At 37.1% G+C, this 23262-nt stretch overlaps 1 protein-coding gene and 1 pseudogene across 1 annotated transcript in view; one reads left to right on the forward strand and one right to left on the reverse strand.

Annotated features, from left to right (window-relative positions):
- LOC141509174 (uncharacterized) overlaps window positions 1–23262 on the forward strand; it is a 1085709-nt gene that overhangs the window by 187724 nt on the left and 874723 nt on the right. The gene's annotated exons all lie outside the window — the stretch shown is intronic.
- Window positions 1944–13598, reverse strand: LOC141510267 (ADP-ribosylation factor 1-like; annotated as a pseudogene).

A 23262-nucleotide genomic window follows, 5' to 3' on the forward strand; every position in this document is an offset into this window, starting at 1 on the left:
GGCCTAGTCCCTCAGGGGTAGATGTCACCCTCCTGTGCCGGGGACCCTCCTGGGCTATTAGGTTTCTTCTATATAAGGAAGGAGATGAAAAAAGCTTGAGCATGGATACCACTCAAAATGGGACCCAGTTCTTCCTGACTCATGTGACCCCCAAAGACTCTGGCAATTATAGCTGCAGCTACCAAGTCAGCACCAATGGAAGCCTCTGGACACAACACAGTGAGCCCCTGCAGCTTATAGTGGCAGGTGAGAAGAAGTCCACAGACCCACTGGGGGATGCCAATGACCCTCATTTCCAACAAGGAAATGAAACTAAGGTCTTGTTTCTTGTCAAAAGATATGGGATAAGGGGCAGCTAGGTGGTGCAGTGGATAGAGCACTGGCCCTAGAGTCAGGAGGACCTGAGTTCAAATCCAGACTCAGACAATAATTCCCTAGCTGTGTGGTCTTGGGCAAGCCACTTAACCATTGCCTTGCAAAAACCTAAAAAAAAAAAAATCAAAATCAAAATCAAGAGACATGCGATAAGAGATAACAGACTTTGACAATTTCCTTAATTTTAGGCCCATTGACCAAGGGTGTGAGCTGGGACAGGAGGTTTTCCTCTATGTTGTTTTTTTGGCCCACTTATCGCTATCTTTAGTTATGGTTTTCTGAGCCTCATTGAAAGGGGTAAGCACATTCTGGGCAACATTGGTGCTAAACTGTTTGATGCTAGTGGTAATGGGAGGGCTCTGAAGGGAGGTAAGAGAAGAAAATACAGGAGGCAATATGAGGATCTCACCAGAACAGTGACTTATGAAGATTCTTCTCTCTCACCCTAGAATCAGTGCCTGGTATCATCCTCATTATCATCAGCTGTGTTTCCTTCCTTCTCCTTTGTCTTCTCCTGCTGCTGTTCTACTGCCAAGGATTCATGGGTAAGAATGACTTAACCCTTCATGTCTTAAGGAATAGAGATGGATAAGGACTGGGACATCCAATTTCTCTTTTGAGATCTTCCATCACCCTTTTCTCCCATTCCATGTCTCTCTTTCACCAGGGTCTTTACAAGGAGATAACCCTAGCAGGTAAGGAGACTTAGCTTCTCTTTCCATACTCCTCTGTTGTTTCCTTGCCATGGAAACTGGTCTCTCCCCACTGGACCAAGTTTCTGGTGATGAGATTCTCCCAGGGTTACTTCAATCCCCTTGTCCTATTTCCTCTGCTCCCTAATGCAGGTGTCTTTCTTGCTCTATTCTTCCCTGGAGTGCCTGCCTTCTCCATCACCCTGAGGTTTCCAGACAGGATGCCCCGAGTAAGTTATCTGGGAAGGAAGGGGATATGATCATGGATAGGGGGAGGGGATTGTGGAGGGGTGTCCTGGTCCTAGGAGCTGGGAGAAAGATGGATACTTTTCTCCAACTCAGTTATTGAAGAGGCCAAGGAGGGAGCAAGACAACCATTGGTGAGTTATTATCCACCTGGAGGGACCTTGATCCTAACCTTCCTCATTAGACTCTAGGCCCAGAGTGGGACCACTTTTTATTGCTTGTTTATTTTAATCACTTAATGCTGAATCTCTAAAGTAGTGATCCCTTAATTTATTGGGGGTGATTTGTTAAACATTACAATATCTTCATTTCCTTTACAATCCTAAAGAATACATGTACTGTAACTAAATGAATGAGAAAGAGAAGACATCCATGGTTTTCTCTGATGAGTCTGTTAAAATTTTAATGACACAAAGATACATTAAAAACTTTTTTGGCAATATCACTTACTGCTCCCTCAGTCTTGTTCTTTTCCTTTAGGTCTTCGTGGCTGAAGAATCCCAGGGAATGTTCTATGCTCAGCTGAACCAAAGAGCACTGAATAATAGGAAACTGAACCCCAAGGAGAAACCCCCAGAACCCTCATTCTATGCCACTGTTTCTGGGAATTGAGGATCTAGTTACCTATCCCTAAGAAATTCTCTCCCTTTCTCTCTTCTTTCCTTCATCCCCTTGTTCATCTGTTCTGTTGTGCTTCTCCACCAAGTTCCCATCAATGAGGAGGCATGATGACCACTGGGATTGTCCATTGGGGGCTAGACTTGTGTAAACCAAATTCATCCATCTGCAATGATGAGAAATTTATAAAATACTCATAGAGAAGAAGTGTGATAATCATCTTAAAAGGGAAGTCACTAGGAGTTGTGCAGACCAGGATAGACTTTCAAACTAGACTGGATTGGAGATGATTTTTAAAGGAAACCAAGCTAAGAGACAGATGAAAGAATACTATTCCAATCATGGGGTACAGCCACCACAGAGGCATAGAGTTTTCAGACTGTTGTGTGGAAGGATAAAAAATATTGGCCAGTGTATCTAACACATAGAGTGAGTGGAAGGAATGACACCCTCCTCTTACTCCTCAGACAGACTCCATGTATCCAGTCTTGGCCAAGTCCTGCCTTTTCTACCTCCATAATATCTCTTGATTATTCCCCCTTCTCTCCAATCACCCAGCTATTACCCTGGAATTTTCCTCATATCTGGACCATCACAGTCATCTCCTAGTGGGTCTGTATTCCACCAGCCTCTCCCATCCATTCCATTGTCCACTCAGTCATCAAACTGATGTTTCTAAAGTGCAAGCCTGACTATGGCTTGGTAAATATGAAATCCTCTAACATTCAAAACCCTTCATCCCTCCCCCTTAGTCTTTCAAGTCTTCTTATACCTTCTGGCCCCCTCTCACATTCTTTTTTTTAAAAATATTTTTATTTATCTAATACAGTGTGGTTAAGTAACTTGCCCAAGATCTTGTATCTTATAGAATTGAACTCAGTTTCTCCTGACTCCAGGGTTGGTGCTCTATCCACTAGCACCACCTCCTTTCACATTCTTGGTGCAGATGCCCTTTGGATACCCGTGTTCTTGTGGTCCAATACACTCTTCAACCAACTTTTATTGAAGACATTAGTATTTGAAGTCACAATTATTATCACCTACTTACATGGCATGAAAACTTACCTGAAAACTCTTGAATCAATCCACATCAATGGTATGTTGTCTTCCCCTAGCAAATATAAGAGAATGAGAGTAAGGACTAATGCATTTTTCAGTCTTGGCTTCCCAAGGGCTAGCTCTTCATCTAGCATAAACTCAGTATTAATAAATTTATGACTGATAGTTGGAGTGACTGGTCATTTAGAGTTTGTGAGGTCATCGAGATAATTCAATTTGAGTGTCCAGGAGGTTTAATACTGTCTAACTGGACAAGGAATAATCTACAGAGAGTTGAGTACCTAGTCCATGGGAACTGAGTATAGTCATCTTTTTTATTCTAGTACATGGAATATAATGAGAATGCTCATATTCTTTGCTAAATAAAAAAATAAAAAAAATGAATATAAATGAAAGATAAAAAAAATTTAAAAAATGATCACTACAGGGGAAAATTTCAAGAACCAAGAAAAGAGGATGTATGTCCACTCATGACCCACACAAAAATACAAGACTCTTGGAATATTGGCTAAATGAAGAATTCAGAGAGGGACCAAACATGATGGGGTAAGATGAGTAAAAAAGTCCTCAATCTATCCCTGTTCTTGTGAAGAGACTGACAGATTTGTGAGAATTATCTGGAGTCCCTGTCACTATCTGTTACTCATATTCTTTTAAATATTTTCCTACTGATCATGGTGTAGTTTTTATTGTGTACAATTACGTTTTCTTGTTTGTTTTGAACTACGGTCTCAAGGAAAAATTCTTCATATTTTTCTGATTATTTTGAACTTACACAACCGCACATCAAAGTAGGAATATCTCCATGTACATAACAAAACACAAAAGAGGAGTGAAGTCATTGAATTTTAATATTTGTCTTTTGCTCCTTTAAAAACCTATCTATCTATATATATATGTATATATACATATGCCATGTGCTGCTTACAAAACTGCCCTGCTACATATGGTTTTCCTTTCAAAATTTCTTCTGTTGTCTTCACTGCATTTAGAAAGCAGGAATATAGGTCCTTCGTTTTTGGTATGATGATTATTATTATTATTGTTAACCTTGTCTTCACCCCAACCCCCATCCAAGTTAAAAAAAAAGCAATCTTTTGCCAAATAAACAAAGTTAAAGAAAGTGAATTGAGATGGTATTCATTTCCACAAAAATGCTTATTATTTCTCAATTAAAACTTGGATATCCCATTTCCTCAGAAATCCGCTGAAGACATGATCATCATTGCATTGTTCAGATTCCTTAAGATTATTCAGAATTCTCTGAGATGATTTCATTTACATTTTCTTATGGTACAATATCATTCTATCATTTTTATTTATCACAATTGGTTCAGCCATTCCCAAATGTCTAAATGATAAAATGATAGGAAACTTTCTAGGTTCTTGCTCTTTTCTTTTGTCCCTTTTAATCTTTGCTTCGTGTTTAAGAAGTTTGATGTGCTATTCAATATTTCTCTTTTAATCATAGCTAACTCCACTTCAAACCTTGTTTATGTCCCTATCATCTGCAAAGAAATGATAATTGAACCCATGAGAGTTGATGTGGGCCCTGATAAGGAGGGAGTAAAGCAAGGAAAGAAAAGAGGTCTCAAGTCAGTGTAATTGGAAAGTAATATGATGATCGAACCAGGGAGAAGTGCAAGAAGGAGACATAGCCAGGGATTTTAACTGAATCAGACATTAGGAACAGCAAAGAGTTAACAGGAAAACCATTTTCCTAGCTGAGCTTGGAAAAGTCAATGTGGGCAACAGAGGATTTTGTCATAAACTATGAGTACAGGTCTATCCAACTCTGGTTCCAGTGGGAGCAGTGGAAAAAAAAAACATACAAAATTCCCTAATACATGAATATAAGTTTTTCAAATTATAGAGATACACTTCTGATCCTGCTTTAGGGGACTCAATATTGCTGACCATCCCACCCACACAGTTATATTTCAGTTCACTTCATAGTGCAAGAGTATGTGAGAAATGGTGATTCTGTGAACTGATTCAACCTTTCTGGAGAGCAATTTGGAAGTGTCCAAAGGGCATTGATACTGTTCATACCCTTTAATCCAATAAAACCATTACTTAGGTCTGTATTCCAAAGCGATCATAAAAGAGGGGAAAGGACACACCTGTAAAAATACTTTATAACAGTTCTTTTTTGTTCCTTTAGTTATGATCTTCTTTCTCAACATGACTAATATTGAAATATATTAGATATGATTGTATATGTATGACCTATATCACAATCTTTTCTCTCATCGGGAGGGGGCAGAGAAAGGAAGGAGATGGAAAGATGTGGGACTCAAAATTTTATAAAAACATGAATGCTGAAAACTACATGCAATTGGAAAAATAAAGTAAAATAACACAACAAATAACAGCAAAAACAGAAAAGAATATGTGTGAATGTAAACCACACGTTGGGCTCCTTTCCCAGTGGGAGACAACTACTTCTAGGTGACAGGTAGTTCATAGATCGCTACTCCCTGCTTTTATAGCTCTTAAACCAAAAAATAAGGGCTTATCTTATATGCTACACTAGAAACAGTGATTTAAACTGGGATTTCCCTAGCAAACTTAAGGAGAACTTTCCCACAAATACGTATTTGATCAATGGGAAGAGGAGGCACAGAATTAGAGTGAAGTGACAGTAGGTGCCCAAGTGGAGGACACATGGGACCCATGATATTCACTCCAAACTATGATAAGTTCATCCAAGGGACCATTGATTATACTCTCCTACCACTCACTTAATTAATGATACAACTTTTTTCAGATTTTATATATGTTCAGAGTGAAGAATCATCTAACTGCTAAAGCCAGAGATTACAGAACATCATCAGCATCAGTGGCGTTATATAATCTGTGAAAACCTAAGAGACAAAAGGAAACAAAATTGTGATGATATCAGGAGAGGAAGATAAGTATCTACACAACGGAAGGGAGTATTTCAAGTCTCTGTCAATGGGAGTTGTGATTGGTTCTCAGCCCTGATTACAGTAAAATGGAGATAGTATTCCCTTATTGTCATTGTGATGGCAAAAACTCTTAGCCAGGGATTTTTTTTTAGGTTTTTTTTTTTTTGCAAGGCAAATGGGGTTAATTGGCTTGCCCAAGGCCACACAGCTAGGTCATTATTAAGTGTTTGAGACCGGATTTGAACCCAGGTACTCCTGACTCCAGGGCCAGTGCTTTATCCACTGCGCCACCTAGCTGCCCAGCCAGGGATTTTTTTGAAGCATCTTCCTTCTCATGTCATAGTCTCCAGGCTAAGTGTTAGAACAGAACTGTGGCAAACGTTGGACCATAGTCTTATACATTTTATCAATTACTTCTCAGGAAAACCTTCCATATTCTGTTTGCTGGTAGGAAATTCTAGTGGTTTATCATGGCACTCACTCAATAGCAGGTAGAAATTTAGCACAAATATCTATTTATCAATAGATTACTGTCTCTGTGACTACTCATATCTAATGTAGTAAAATAATTGTACAAAATGAACACTAGTGACCTCATTTGAAAGTGCACGTGATATTCCACAATATATATCATCCTCCTTTATGTTAAAAAATTGCAAAAATCTATTTTCATCTCCACACTATTTGTAAAGGAAAAAAAGGAAAAAGTATCCTTGTTTCAATCATGAGGAAAAAGTATCCTTGTTTCAATCATGAATAGCTATATATATATATATATATATGTATATATATATTAGAGATTTTTATTCTAATAGCTTTAATTACAGTGCTTGTTTGGGGAAATGCAACCTGAAAACAAGTAAACAAAAGTCAATGACTAATTATGCATTGAAAGCAGTAAGAGTTTCCACATTGCCCAACAAACTAGTTCTGAGATAAAGTTTAACTGCTCCAGGTTCTTCAGTGTTATTCAAAATCCAAAAGAAAAACAATACAAATACAAAATACAAAAACAATTTCAGATGGCAAATCTGACCCTTGTAAGTAATGAGGGGTAATAAAGGACATTTCACACATAGATAGATGGGTGATTGTTCCAAAATGGGACTGAATACTTCTAGAATGGAATGATGCCCCAAGCTCTTATACTCCATTTATTTTCTTTCAAAGCCTAGTGACCTTAGAGAAATGCCTAGTGACCTTGAATGCATTTTTGAAATCTCTCCAGCCTAGGTTTGGGGCTAACATAAAATGTGTTTATGGTGGAGAGGTTTCAAATAGAAGCACCACATACTTGGCCAATATGAAAAGACAGGTTTTTTGTTGTCCAAATATGTCACAAAACTCTTCCAAATGTTTATAACCAGACATAACCATATCCTGTAGAGTTATTCAAGTGTATTAGAGAACTAATCACAGTGTGATCTGAATGGTCAGGGGGATAAAGTCTAGTTATAAATGGTTTATGACTGAAGATCTAATGCTCTCAATGTGCAACCTGCTCTGAACCACAACCTCAAAGCTTTTTTCCTACTAAGTATCCATGTGAACAGAAATACAAACACAAACTCTATGACATCCATAAAGATCCAAAGACAGAGCATTACTTGGATCTCTATTTTTAGCATGCACAAATACAAACACAAACTCTATGACATCCACAAAGATCCAAAGGCATAGCATTACTTGGATCTCCATTTTTAGCATGCACAAATACAGATACAAACTCTGTGACATCCACAAAGATCCAAAGACATAGCATTGCTTGGATCTCTATTTTTACCAGGCACAAATACAAGCACAAACTCTATGACATCCATAAAGATCCAAAGAGAGAGCATCTCTATTTTTACCATGCACAAATACAAGCAGAAACTCTATGACATCCACACAGATCCAAAGACAGAGCATTACTTGCATCTCTATTTTTACCAGGCAAAATCGTTTGATTTTTATCCTTTCTCAAGTTTCAAAAGAGAAACAGCAGACAATTACAATGGTGTGGTATTCAAGTTGTTACTGCAAAACCACTACTAAGCATATTTCTCCATTCCGTGTGTTCAAGTGTTTTATTTGTCTTTTAAAATTTTTTTTTACTCTTTAAAAAAATACACTGAGTTCAGGTTAAAAACTAACCCCCCAAATAGATCTCAAGACATATCTCACAAGCCAATAGGAGTAGCATTCAGTTTTCCTGCTTGCACGTTAACCCCCAGCAATCCAAGTGTCAATGAGCTTAAAAACCCTTCCCAGTACTAAAGGGTGAGTTGATTTTTTTTAACAATAAAAAAGCTGTGTAATATTGCATAGGAGAGTTAGAAACTGCCTCTTGGAAACAAAAACTATTTACATTAAATAAGAAACCTTTTCCAGGCCGGTATTTGTCACATTTATAGCATGGTACAATATATATTCTGACAAGAGATAGGAAAAAAAAGCTTCCAGCACTCAATAGCACAAAGTAGCACAGTTTGCCACATGAAAGTAAAGTGAAGGGTGAATAGGAGGAAATAAGAGAGAGAGAAGGAAAGAGGGAGGAGGAACTTTTGTTGTTTCCTTTCTGGTTTCGGAGCTGATTGGACATCCAGTCCAGTCCTTCATAGACCCATCCCTGCTAGTGGCAGAGGTGGCTTGGATATACCAGTTTCTGTGACAAAGAGAATGCAGTCCAAGTTCATTTGTGATTTGAGTTGCATTCATGGCATTGGGAAGATCCTGTTTGTTATAAGCTCTCTAAGCTCATCCTCTGCCAATATTCTCATCAATTCATCTTGGTCTTCATTCACTTGTTCTCTGTCATTACTGTCAACCACAAAACCTTTGAAATCTGGAAGTATTGGTGCCTTAGGGGTCAGCTCTTGTCCTGATCACCAGCATCTCACACTGTGAAGCTAATGTTTTTTGTATTCTACAGTTTCTATGTTGAAACCTGTAGTGAGAATAGTAGTCACTATTTTATCCAGCTTCAATTTGGACAAAATAGTTATTTTTTTCCTGCAGTATCCAGACAAACCATTAGAATTCCCATGTCCTTTTTTTTTTTTACCAAAGATCCCCTTGAAGAGGTTAGCAAATAGATTCCCCAAGTTCCAGGTGTGATGTATTGCATCTTAGCAAAAGAAACTCCCCTTTTCCTGAGCTTCAGGTTTCTCATTTCCTCACCTCATGAATAATTATATAAAGCATGTGTATCACTAGCTACATATTTTGTATTTAGATGATAAATAGAGCTATGTACCTGAACTCAAGAGGAAGTGAATTCAAATCCAGCCTCAGACACTTACTTGTTGTGTGACCTTGGGGAAGTCACTTAACCCTGATTGCACTGCAGTAAGGTCTATTTTCAGTCATCCTGATTCATATACAGCCACTGGATTCAATTGACTCTGGAAGAGAAAGTGATAGTAGTGGCTTAGGGCAGCACTCCCTCACTCAAATCCTATTCATGTTCTTGTCATAGCATCATCTTCCTAATATCATAGTCTTCTTCAAGAACAAAGGACAAACATCATCATCATTATCATCATCAGTTTTATTTGTATGTTTCTCTCTCTCTCTCTCTGTATATATATATATATATATATATATATGTATATATGTTTGTATATTGATTTATCTATATATCTGTCCACCCCTAAATCCAGCTTTTCTATATCAGGAAGTGGTTAATTAATTTCATCATCAGTTCTCATGAATTTTGGAGGGCTGCTTTGTTAATTAGAGTTCTTAAAGTGTACAAAGTTAATTTCTTAAAGTAATCTTGTCATTGTATAAACGTTACCTCAGTTCTGTTCATTTGATTCTTCATGAATTTTTATAAGTCCTCAAAATTGGTTAATTTTGTAATGTTTTTGCTAGTTTAAACCATTCTAGTCAGTGGTGGGATTCAACTGGTTCATACCAGTTTGGCAGAAAGGATAACTAATTTTATATTGAATTTAATGACCCACTTGTTAAAAATGGCACTTGTAACTAGGGTTCTTTCTAAGGTAGCTGCCTGGGCAGTTGCCAAAGTAGAAATCCCAAATTTGCATCCCTTATTCTTTTTTTTAATGTTTATTTGCACAATACCATGTCCAGTCCATATGTGAAAAATTTTGATGGAGCTATGCTTTAATTTCTCAAAACATGCTATATCTTTGATGAAATACTACATTTTAATTCCATCATTTTTATTACTTAAGTAATTAAACATATAATGTAAAGAGAAAATATGCCAAACAACCAGGGAGTGACAAGCTGTCATTTATTTCCTCTTTGTGTTACACCTAAAATTCACCAGAGATATTATGAATGCACTAATTTGCCATGAATGGTGAAATGAATAGATAGCTGGGTCACAATGAACCAATAGAAATATAGATTTCAAGGGTTTTCTTAGTGCCCATTTCAGAAGCCAAGGAAATAGAAGAAAAACAGAGTTAGAATGGGTAGAATGAGTTTTGGTTCTGCATATGTTCCAACATTGGCTGCTGTGGTCATGTGGCTGCTTTACTCCAGAAGGATATCTTTGCTTACTGTGAGTAACATAACACAATCTAGCTTTGTGAACCTCTTTTGTCATTCTTATTTGAATATTAAATATGAAATATTAAATTACCCTTCAGTATATCTTTTTTGTGTACTTAAAATAGTCATTAGGGCAGAGAACTGGTTGTCATTCTATTTGAATCCCACCACTGATTCTAATTGAATTGTCTTCATTCTGCATCCATTCATCCAAATCTTTCCATCTTCTTTGGAGACTTCTAGTCTTCATTTTTTATAGCACTATAATACCCATCACATTCATTACCACAACTTCTTCAAACATTCTTCCAATTTTTCTTTTTCCTCTAAGGTCATTTTTCTCCCATTTAAAAGAAAAATTACTCCCAGGTTATTGGAGATACGAACATTGAATCAGAACCCCTTCAACAGGCAAGAAATAGGAAATGCAGTTTGCTCAAACACAGGTTGAGCCGTTCGCTTACTTACAATAATTTTTCTTTTTTTTTATTTCTTGATAAGCTCATATTGCTATCCAACTGTCATCACAGATTGATTTTTTGATTCCTTGATAAGCAGTATTGTCTCAAATTGCATCAGCTTATAATTACAATTATTTTTTACCTTAACAACTACCGTCCATACATAGTACCCAATGCATTACTGTCTGACTGCATGGATAATCAATTTCTCCTGGGACAATTTGAGGTCATTTGGTTACCTTGAAGCAAGGTTTGCTCTCCTGTAACCTGCTTCTTTGTATCATAGCTAGAAGTTCATGGAATCGGTTCACTATGGCCTCCTGAGAACTGAAGTCTTGTTTTCCTCAATCAGGACTTGTACAAGGCCCAGGCCACTTCATAGGGTAGGATATATTCACTACTGATCATATGGAATATTTGTTCTTGAGTCACTCCCTGGCTCAGCAGACTTTGTATGATTGGCATGTGGTCTTATAAAAAAACATTAATATAATCATATTTGTAAAGCACTTGGAATAGTATCTGGCATACGGAGCTTCCACATCCATTGTACCTTTGTAAAGGCATCTTAGTCCTGTATGGGGTGTAGTGTGTGTACAAGGATGACTTGTACCTATGGTGTGAGGGTTGCCAAGTCCTTTTGAAGGTTGCTTTCCACCTCTGACGTCCACCTGAATCACCTAACTTTGATGTATGTCTCTAAGAAGCTGTAACGTGCTCAGTGGTCACACCCTGATAAACCATTTTGACAGGTGGGCTAACCTGGCTGAGGGTGTCACAGCATGTCTACCCCAAGCATATAAAATCTTCCACTGTCGGAATGGAAGGATGAGAATATTTCATTCCAATAGCCATGAAGAAAGCTGTAGGAGGTGCTGTGGAGTGCTTAAAACTTGATTAGACATTGAAGATGCCAAGGTCATCCACTGCATCTAGAGCCATCACCAGTTGTCTTGACTCCATTTCACAGCTGGATCATGATGACTTTGGAAGAGACTGACAGCTTTGTTTAACACTGCCTCACTTAAATCCAGTTTAAGTAGGAATCAAAGGACATCAGCAATACAACTTTACCATTCCTACCTCAAAGTCGTGTGGTGACATGCAAGTGATGAAGCAACAGGTCATGATGAAACCATGCCACCAGCATCAATGCCTATGTTCCTCCATGATGAACCCTGATAAAATCAAAGAAAACGTTTATGAGGACCTGGAGACCCTTATCACGAATGTAACAAAAGAGGTTCTTTGGTGACTAATGTTAGAGTAGGTTCAGATTACCAGACATGAAATGAAGTTGAAAACAGCAACAGCAATGGTCACCTACTCCTGAAAATTTGTGCATTCTCATCATAAACACATTGTGTTTACCTAAACAAAATAAAACTTTCTGGATACACCCTTGCGGCAAATATTGACAGGTAAAAGACTATTTGATTTTAAGGAGAGACAGACAGGATCTGAGAGTGACAAAAGTAATGTGTGATGCAGAGTGTTGGACTGATCACAGATTCATCCTTTCCAAGCTAAATATGCACATTCAACTGAAGTAGCAGTCCCAAGGCAAAATGACTACTAGAAGAAATAATATCAAGAGATTAGTGTTTCTCTCTTAGTTTGTTGCTAACTCAGAGTCAGCACACAGTTGGCAATAATGGAGAGGAAAAGGAGTGGGCTACTTTCATGGATTTAGTGTATAGCACTGCATTTGCTCATCTGGGTAAGAACACTCACAAACACCAAAACAGGTTTGATGAAAATGATGTGGAAATAGAGAAGCTGTTAAATGAAAAATGAGAACTCTACAGGGTTGAGCAGCAGGATAGTCCATGAATTTGTAAGAAGATAGCATTTTATTCCATCAAAATGTGAAACTTAGAGAGATGCAGTGCTACTGGCTCGGTAGAAAGGCAGATGAAATTCAGTTTTATGCAGGTAGTAACAATCTAAAGTGCTTTTATAATGCTCTGAAAAGTATTGATGGTCCAAAGTCCTATGGTACATCTCAACTACTCAGGGCTGATGGAACCCCATTGATTATTGATAGGCACATGAACCTAGAGAGATGGGCTGAACACCTCCAGGTGTTCTTAACAGACTTTAATCAGTCAATGTAGAAGCCACTGACCATTTATCTCAAGCTGAAATTAATCTATCTTTAACTGAAGTTCCAAAAGAAGAAGAGGTTTTGAATGCCATTAGGTTCCTTTCAAGTGACAAAGCACCTGATATTGATTCTATTCCTGCTGAGATCTACAAGGGGGTGGGGGGTCCATTGTTCATCCAAAAGTTGACTGAAATTTTCCAGGTTGGATGGCATAAAGAGGTTATCCCCTAGGAATTCAATAGAGAACCCTTGGTAACCCTCATCCTGGTTTATCACATCTGCCAAAATAGTTTACTGGATTGTGAGCACTGTGCACACTCAGCTTCTTGCAGTCACAGGCTAGAGTTAGGCAGCTCAGGTGGACATCAAAGAAACCCTGAAAGGATCTTGACAGTCCTTACCCCAGAGTTACTCATCTTCCTTAAACACAATCTGTACCAAATCCATCCATCTGTGAGTTGGGGTCTGTCCACATAAGCTTGTGAAGTCTTCTGGTGGAATGGGTGGATGAGAAAAAAATACTCCAATGACCATGAAGGAAGATGAAGCAGGTGCTATGGAGTTTCTAGAGTATGTCAGACATGAAGATACTAAGGTCATCCTCAGCATCTTGAGCCATCACCGGTTGTCTTGATTCTGTATTGCCACTGGACTGATGACTTTGGAAGAGAGAGTAAGACTGATGACTTCATGTAACTCTGTCTTACTTAAATCCAATTTGCAGATGAATCAAAGAATATTACCTGGGACTGCTAGGTGGCACAGTGGATAGAGCATCGGCCCTGGGGTCAGGAGTACCTGAGTTCAAATCCGGCCTCAAACACTAATAAGTACCTAGCTGTGTGGCCTTGGGCAAGCCACTTAACCCCATTGCCTTGCAAAAACCTAAAAAAAGGATATTACCAAGTGATGTCATATAAGTACTAGGGACACAAACAAGGGACACACATCCTCCCATGAGCACTAAGATTGTCCAATAGAACTCATCATCTTGTTCAAGGTCTTGAAAGAAAATTTAGGCATCCTATCATTGTTTCTATGAACTACAGGTGGTAAGTATCTTGAACTTTTCTCTAGCAGAGAGGTGTACTGATGGTAGAGTCTGTAGTCTTTATACTTTCAGGGACTGAGATGTCAATAAATACATGTGGCTGCTGTTCAAATACCAGAAGGTCAGATATAAAACCAGTGGAGTCAACTGGGTGGAGTTATAAGCATGTGCTTGGAAAGCTTTATCTTTGTTCTTTTGAAATTGCTGTTCTCTTCTCAGTGTACCTGATTGTAACCAGGTCATAATTTGTTGTCACGTGTTCACCAGGATGAGGTTGAAATGTTGAAGTTATGGGTACTATGAGTAAGATGTTGATCTGGACTTTTTTTTTAGGTTTTTGCAAGGCAATGGGGTTAAGTGGCTTGCCCAAGGCCACACAGCTAGGTACTTATTAGTGTTTGAGGCCGGATTTGAACCCAGTTACTCCTGACCCCAGGACCAGTGCTCTATCCACCCCTGGACTTCTTAATGGCATTCAAATTGTTCATCAAAATTTCAAACTTTCTGAACTGGTGCAAATGGAAACAAGCAGAAAATACATATATTGAGAAAAAAAGTCTCGCATAAAAATTTGGCAACTACAGAACTGTTTGCTGGTTATGTTAGATAAGCCTGTGCCTGCTTTGTCAAGGAAGTGGTCAGTTACTCAAAATGTGTGACTCATGTTCTTGTTCTCTCCTTCAAAAGGGGAACAAAAAATCAAGTCAGAAAAGACTAACCATACACTGATGCTAATCTTCTCCAACTATGTGACACCAGTTGAAAAGACTTTTCTCTGTATACACCCTGAACCTGTCACACTTCTTAGTAACATCTTTAATTATCTTTTTCTTACTCATCATAGAATTTTTTTGAGTCCTATATCCAATGTCATCATGCAATATTTTTGTGACTACAGAGTGATCAGTTCTCTGAAGAACCAATTTCTATTTTGTATCATGTGGAATATAGTGACCTTCTGATTGGTTTAATTCCAACAACTGCCATTGTCCTACCCATAAGATACCTTCATGGAATTGACTCTTTGCCCTTTGCCATGACCAAATTTTACTCCTTCACAGAGCGTTTTCCATTCATTTCTCTTTGGAGATGATTATGCTCTCGATGTACTGTCTGAAGCTGTGATGCAACAAAGAATAGATCGATTTTCAGCTGCTTGTTCTCATTTTGGTCTAACAGCAAGAAAATCCAGGTTCTCTATCAGCCAGCACCACAGCATCCATCTGTGAAGCCATGGATTTTAGCAAATGGAGTTTTGAGGATGTGGACAAGTTCCCTTACCTTGGCAGTGTCCTTTCTAAGGAGGTACACATTGATAATTAACACAAGCACTGCCAGAGTTAGCTCAATATTTGGGAGGCTCCAAAAGAAAGTATGAGAGAGAAGAGGTATTAGACTGACTATAAAACTGAAGGTCTACAGAGTGACTGTGCTGACCTCATTCCTATATACCTATGGAACCTGGACAGTCTATCAGCACCATGTCAGGAAATGGAATTGCTTCAATTTCAATTGTCTTAGGAAGATTCTGAAGATCACCTCAGAAGAGAAGATCCCAGACACTGAGGGCCTTTCTAGGGCTAAACTGCCTTGAACCTTTGAACATTACTAGCTAGTGAAATTCTGATTGGTTAACTGTGTAGTTTAGAATGTCAAATGAAAAAAAAAAGAATGTCAAATGTATGCTTGCCAAAAAGATTACTTTATGGAGAACTCACACAGGGCAAGCACTCACAAGATCAGAAGTGACACTGGTACACCTTGAGGGTCTCTCTTAAGAACTTCAGAATTGAATGTACAGCATGGCAGACACTAGCACATGACCATCCAGTGTGGCATGCCGTCATCAAAGAGGTGGCTGTGCTCTATGGGCAAGACAGAATGGAATAAGCTCAAAGGAAACATGAAATGTGTAAGTTCAAAGAATCTATCCTGATATTCACATAGACTACTTGTGCCTGTGGTAGAGCATTCTGGGCTGCTATTGGTCCGATTGGCCTCAGTTGGACATAATATAACTTATCTCTAACATAGTAATGCCATTTTGGTCTTCTTTGATAGCAAAGGATAACAAAGGACAAGAACTAGTCGTCCACAGACATCTGAGCAAAGGGATGTTGACTCAATATGCAGTTAGCATGCTATCTAGTGAATGTTCTGCATTGGCATCTGTTTGTACTCTATCTTCTTGAGTATTCCACAGACCCTGCCAATCTTCTCCACATATCATCTGAGCTTTAATGCTTTTTAAACTTCTCAGACAAAAGTATCTGAATGCATTTGCCTTTGCTTGTCAGTAATGGATACTGACCTGTGGACTTGAACCCATTTCTGGTTAGCAAATTCCATCTTGGAACTGCTCAGCTAAAAGAGCTCCATGCTAGCAAATGCAATCTTAGAGAAGGCCTCCAAGGCTCTGCCTGCAGCATTTGTCCAAGCACGGTGTCTGGTGTATGCCTAAAACAATGTACGTTGACTAACTGACTGAATAAATTCTCTAAAGTTAGAGTTCCATACTGGAAAAATTGATCTCTTTCTGATTTGATGGACTGTCCTAATCACATCATGTTCAATCTTAAAACTCAGAATTACCCTTCAGAAAAGAAATGGTGATTTTGCTAATTCAAATCCTCTGTAAAATGCATTGCACACAGAAGCGGGTATAGGATGGTCAAAGAAGTGTGTAGAAAGGGCTTTTCTTCTTTCTGACCTCTGTCTTCTGCAGTAGCTGAAACACTTCTGGACACTCTGGTCCTCTCTACTGTCCATGATGGATCTGAAACAAATGGAGTCCAATCTTTTCACTTACATGGACATTCTAGTCATTGCAAAATTCAGGGCCTTGTTTAATTGACAAATTAAAATTTATTGTCTTATAGACAAGTTGAAGTCTAAGGACTTCATTTCCTTGCTTCCCTGATTTTAGTAGGCTCCTCTTTCCCCATGTGTAAGGGACCCAGCTCTGGACCTTGGTTACCTATGGGCTAGGAGTGTGAACCTGCCCACTTGGGTGCTGGGAATGCCCTATTAACAGGAACGGCTCTGCCTATGAGGTAGGAACAAGGATGGAGCTCAGGACTATAAAAGGGACGGGGCTGAAGAAGGGGGGGGGGCATATTCGCTGCAAATGTAACCAATAAAGACCTGTTTGTTAGACGGCAACTGGGTGCTCTGTCCAGTTTATTGCCCTTCGTCCCCAAGGAGGGTCCGGGATGCCGAAGACCCGGGAAAGGTATGTATCTAGGTGAAGGCTTGGGCTAGGTCCCCGAGCACCCATGCACCAGGGTAGACCTTTTATTCTTGTACTGTGGGTTGTAGGGACATTGCATTTTCTGCTCTGCACTCAATGCTCCAATATCAAGATGTTCCTCCTGTCCTTTTTTCTGGACAATAGATCACAGCAATAGGTATTACTTATTTAGCCATTCTGAATCCTAGTACCTATACCTTACTTATCTCTGGTGGGCTTTTCTGACTATCTTGTCTTTCTTTTTCATCCCTTGTTGATCCATTAATCGCTTAATTTAGAAAACAAAATCATTTTGATCCAAATGACTTTATAAAGTCCCCCACAATTCCTGGTATTCTTTGTCTCCTTCAGATCATCCCTGAGCTTTTATTAACAGAAGATTTTTTTCTGGTACAGGCTGAGGTTCTGACTCATGCACTGCCTGTTATATGAATTCAACACTTTAATGAGAGAGACCTACCTATAAAATCCATTGGTTCAATGAAAATCCAGTTCAAGGTCAATCACCCATTACCCAAATATCCCCAATTTTCTAGCAGCTCAAGAGGTCTGTACCCAGTTATTCCTTCCTTCCTTGAGCAAGCTTTCACTTCTAGACCCTGTATGGTCTACCACTTATAAAACTGCTATAAACATATCATTTTCTCACTGTTGAATCTGCATTCCTTTTGTCCCCTAATCAATCGACCTTGTTTACTTTCTTCCTCTCCCCTCTATCCCTCCCCCTGTCATGGAGAAATGTTTTATTGTGACTGATTTGTATTCAACATTGTTTTTATCCTTCCATATCCAGATAGATGGACACTCACATCCTCCTTTCATTCCAGCATGTAAGTGATCTTTTACCAGGCTCTTAGTTTTGGTCATTAGAACCAAGGTTCAACAAGGACATTAAATCTCTAAGGCTAAATTGCAATTTTAATTTCCAAGTGAAATATCTTGGGTATGTAATATATAGAAAAGCACCATCATTGTTTCTCTTGGTTAAAAATCCACAACCCATGAACAAAGACCTTTTGCATTTTATTGCAAACTTCTTAAGGGCAAAAACTATTTAACTTTTTATTAGTTGTACCCTCAACTCTTATCATTGTGGTTGGTCCATGGGGGGCACTTAATAAGTATTTATTTAATTCAGTGAATGCTGTTGTCTATTTGAATTTCCAAAATTGATTAAATTAAAATATTTGTTAAAAACTTGCTAAATTTGTTAAAAAGACTGCTATCAGAAACTATGAACATTTTTAAAAAATAAAATTTCTTAAAACTTTGAGGGACTGAAACATTTTAGATGTTTCAGAACAATAGAGTCTCTGAATAAGAGACAATGATAGAATTAGAATGCAAAAATCAGAAGCAGAAAGAAAATTTAAAAAAAGGTTCTATTAAAAACTCGGAAAAAACAATGACTTTGCAAAATAAAAAAAACTTAACTCAGAGAGCAGTTTCCCAGAAATAATCAAGAGATTATAGGTCTTCCAGAAAACTTCATGAAAATGAAAACTCAATTTTATACTCCAAGAAATCTTACAGGAAATTTGAACAGAAAAATTTGAGGCAAATGACAAAATATAGGCCAAGTGATTCAACCCAACATCACTGAATGTGAAAAAATGTCACAATTCAATAGGAAACACAGAGACTTTATTTCAAAACTATAATATCAATAAATAAATTTTCAGGAAGGAAAATGAGTTTTCTAATTCCAAGTAAACATTGTATGTTTGGTGAAAGGCAATAATTTAAATCATTATTCAAAAGAACCCAGAAGTGAGAAGGGCATTCAACATACAACTGATTTCACTCACACACACAAAATAAAAAAAGTAAATACATCCAAATAATAATCAGAGTACTAAAACTGAAAGTTTGTTCTAATTGTGGCTACAGCTAGACAAGCACATGAATATGGCATCTCTGTGCTTATCTTTTGATTTTTTTAAATATGCATAATCTGATTGACAATGAGAAAATTAAAAACTCATTAATGGTCTAAACAATATAAGGAATAAAAGGTTTATTGGGGAAAAATTTGGAGGAGAATATGTATGGAAAAGAAATGTTTTAGAGAGAAATCTTTCATTTTTTTCAGTGATATAATATTGTCTATGGGCAGAAAATACGACAACAATTTAAGACTTAAAATTTTGGAATAAGAATTCAGTATTCAGTAAAAATCATTTGGAAAACTGGAAAACAGCATGGCAAAAGCTGTCATCAATCAAGATCTTAAACCATTTACTCAGATATGGTCAAAATAGATAAATGACCTAGCTATAAAAGGATTTTAGAAGAAAATTTGAAGAAAAATGAACATATTACTTACCAGACTTATGAATTATTTAAAAATTTTAAATAAACAAAAGATAGTAAAGTTAGATGTAAAATGAATAATTTTGATTACATCACAAATCAAAAAAATGTGGCCAAGATGTTAAGGAAAGTAGAAAATTGGGGAAAAAATTTTACAGTTTCTCAGATAATGATTCATCTGAAACATAGAAAGAATTTGGTCAAATCTATAAGAGTATAAGTCAATCTCCAGTTAATAAATGAGAAAAGGATTTGAATAGATGGCTTTTCAATGATGAAATAAAAATATTTTATAGTCCTAAAATGATCTAAATAATTATTTATTAGAGAAATACAAATCAAGCAACATTAATTTATTATCTTATACCTACTAGCTTCACTAAAATGATAGAAGGGGAAAGTGAAAAATATCGCAAGGAATGTAGACAAATTGGGACACAATTCATTGTGTTCCATGGGCATAGTCATGGAATTGTAAACTTTTTCAACCATTTTGGAGAAGAGCCTGAAATTATGCCCAAAGAATTATTAAACTACCTTTATCCTTTGACCAGCCAATACCACTCCTTTGTCTATTTTTCAAAGATCATTAGATAAAAAGGAAAAGAAACTCTATGTTCTAAAATATTTATAGGAGCTCTCTTTGTGGTAGCAAAGAACAGGAAATTTAAGGGATGCCCATCAATTGGGGGAAAACAGAAGAAATTTTGGTATTTCATTATGATGGAATACAGTTGTTTTATAGGAAGAGCTGAGCTCAATGATCCTAGAAAAATATGGAAAGATACATGAAATAATGAAGAGTGAGGTGAGTAGGAACAAGAGATCATTGCATACAGTGAGAGCAATATTGTTTTAAAAACAATCTTGAATGAATAAATTATTTTGACTATTAATACCCAAGTTAACTATTAACAATATATTAAGAAAGACACTATTTGCATCCAAATGATAACTGGAAAAAAAAGACAAAAGAAAATAAAGAAACTTACCTAATAACTTTGTTGTGTATTAAAAGAGGGGAATGTCCATCTCAGGCTATATAAGGCCCACAAAATCATTTAGTCTGGCACCATCTTTGCAAACCTAGGAGGGACTAGAAATTCAATAAATTTAGGTAATTTTTAGGAGTGAATTAATTAAATGTTTGATTAAAGATGGTAGTTGAATGATGTTATAAATATCCAAATGGTCCTTGGCAGAAAAAAGGTCTCACTCCTGTTATAAAGGAATAATAGGTTGTACATAGTAGTTTTGTAGTGTCACATGCAATGAACTTTTTATTATGCTTTCTTGTGGATATGCTTATTTTATTCCATAATTTACCAATATAATAATGACTTTTTGGTGGGAGAAAAGAAAGGGAATCTGTCAATAAATAAATCAAAAACATTTATTCAATGTGGTAATATCAATATAAATATATGCACAAAATAGCATAGCATCCAAATTTTCCAAGAAAAAAGGCAAATGAATTAGAAGAGCAAGTATATAGTAAAACTATGGTAGTGGGGGATTTCCACTTTCTTCTCTAAAAACTAGATGAAGCTAATCATAAAATAAATAAGAGGGGCAGCTGGGTGGCTAGCCCTGGAGTCAGTTCAAATCTGTCCTCAGACACTTAACAATTGCCTAGCTGTGTGACTTTGGGCAAGTCACTTAGCCCCATTGCCTTAAATAAATAAAAAAAAAATAAGAAAAATTAGGAAAATGAATAGAAATTTAGTTAATTTAAATATGATAGACTTCTGGGGAAAACTGAATGGGAATAGAAAGAAGTATACTTTTTTCATTTGCACAGGCCACCTTTACAAAATCTGACCCTATATCAGGTCATAAAAACAACAACCAAATTGACAAAAGCAGAAACATTAAATTCAAACTTTTCATATTCCAGCACTATAAGAGTTGCATTCAGTGAAGAGCTGTGAAAATCTAAATTGAAATCATTTGGGAACTAAATAATCTAAGTCTAAAGAATGAGTGGGTCAAAGAACAAATCATAGAAACAATAATTTCAATAAAATGGATGCCAACAATGAGAAAACATACCAAAATTTGTGAATGAAACCAAAGCAGCATTTAAGGGGAATTTAATATCTCTAAATGCTTAATCAGTAAATTAGAGAAAGAGAAGGTAAGTACTTTGGGTTTTCAAGAACAAAAAAATAAAGAGCAAATTAAAAACTCTCCAATTAAACACAAAATTGAAAATCTAGGGCATAATGTTAAAATTGAAAGTAAAAAAATCATTTTAGTAATGAACAAAATTAGGTTGATAGATAGAGCACTCATTAATTTGAATAGGAAAAGAGAGAAATTAAATTATCTATCAAAAATGAGAAAAGGTGAATTTACCACTAATAAGAGGAAATTAAAATAATTTTTAGGAACTGTTTTGCCCAATTAGCTTCCAATAACTCTAACAATCTAAGTGAAATGGATGAATATTTATAAAAATAGAAATTGCTTAGATTATCTGAAGAGAAAATACAATAGTCTATTTTAGAAAAATTGAACAAGTCATTAATGAGCTCCCCTAAGAAAAATATTCCTGGCAGCTCAGTGGTGAAGTGGATAGAGCACTGGCCTTGGAGTCAGGAGTTTGAATCCAGCCTCAGATACTTGATACTAGCTGTGTGATCTTGGACAAGTCACTAAACCCTGTATTTCCTTGCATCCAGGGCCATCTCCAGTCATCCTGATTCCTATCTGGCCACTGACCCAGATGACTTTGGAAGAGCAAGTGAGGCTGGTGACTTAGCACAACACCCCTTCATTCAAGTCCAGTCCATGTGTTTGTCATTGCAACACTCACGGATGTCATGGCCTTCTTCAAGTGTGAACAACGAATATCATCAAGAAAAATATCCCCAGCTGCAGATGTATTTACAAGTAAATCCTTCTAAGCAATTACAATATTGTAGTAATTATTTGTCAAAACAGGCAAAGAAGTCATACCAACCAATTCCTTTTGCAGCACAAATGTGATAATAATATCTAAACCAGGAAGCTCAAAAACAGAGATGAAGAAAGCTCTAGCTATTGCTATAGAAGAAAGGAATGCACAGCTTGTTTAATTAGGAAAAAGTATCAGGATAATTGACCATACCAGTAACAGAACCAGAAAAAAATCAAAAGAAAAGTCCCTTAGATATAGGGAAAAAAAACCCTTTTGATAAACCTTTTCATAAAACTCATTCCTATTAAAAACACTAGATAAGCCTAGGAATCAAAGGAGCTCTCCTTAAAATGATCAGTAGTATCTATCTAAATGAAAATAGGTTGGAGACACAGTGGATGAGTGCTGAGTGTAAAGGCAGCAGGACCTGAGTTCAAACTCAGGCACTTACTACCTGTGTGACCCTTGGACAAGTCACTTAGCATCTGTTTGCTTAAGTTTCCACAACTATGAACTGGGTCCTGGGAGAAGGACATGCCCAAATATACCTTTATCTTTGGGTTCCAAAGAATCAGATTATAATGACTTAGCAACAACAGTATCTAGAAACAAATAAACATCTGAAGCATTATTAGTTGTACTTTAAACTTAGTTTTTTGTTTGTTTTTTAAAAGGCAATGGAGTTAAATGGCTTGCCTAAGGTCACACAGCTAGATAATTATTAAGTGTCTGAGGTCAGATTTCCTGACTCCAGAGCCTGTGCTCCA

This window comes from Macrotis lagotis, chromosome 1 (assembly GCF_037893015.1).
Source record: "Macrotis lagotis isolate mMagLag1 chromosome 1, bilby.v1.9.chrom.fasta, whole genome shotgun sequence".
Lineage (NCBI taxonomy): Eukaryota > Metazoa > Chordata > Mammalia > Peramelemorphia > Peramelidae > Macrotis > Macrotis lagotis.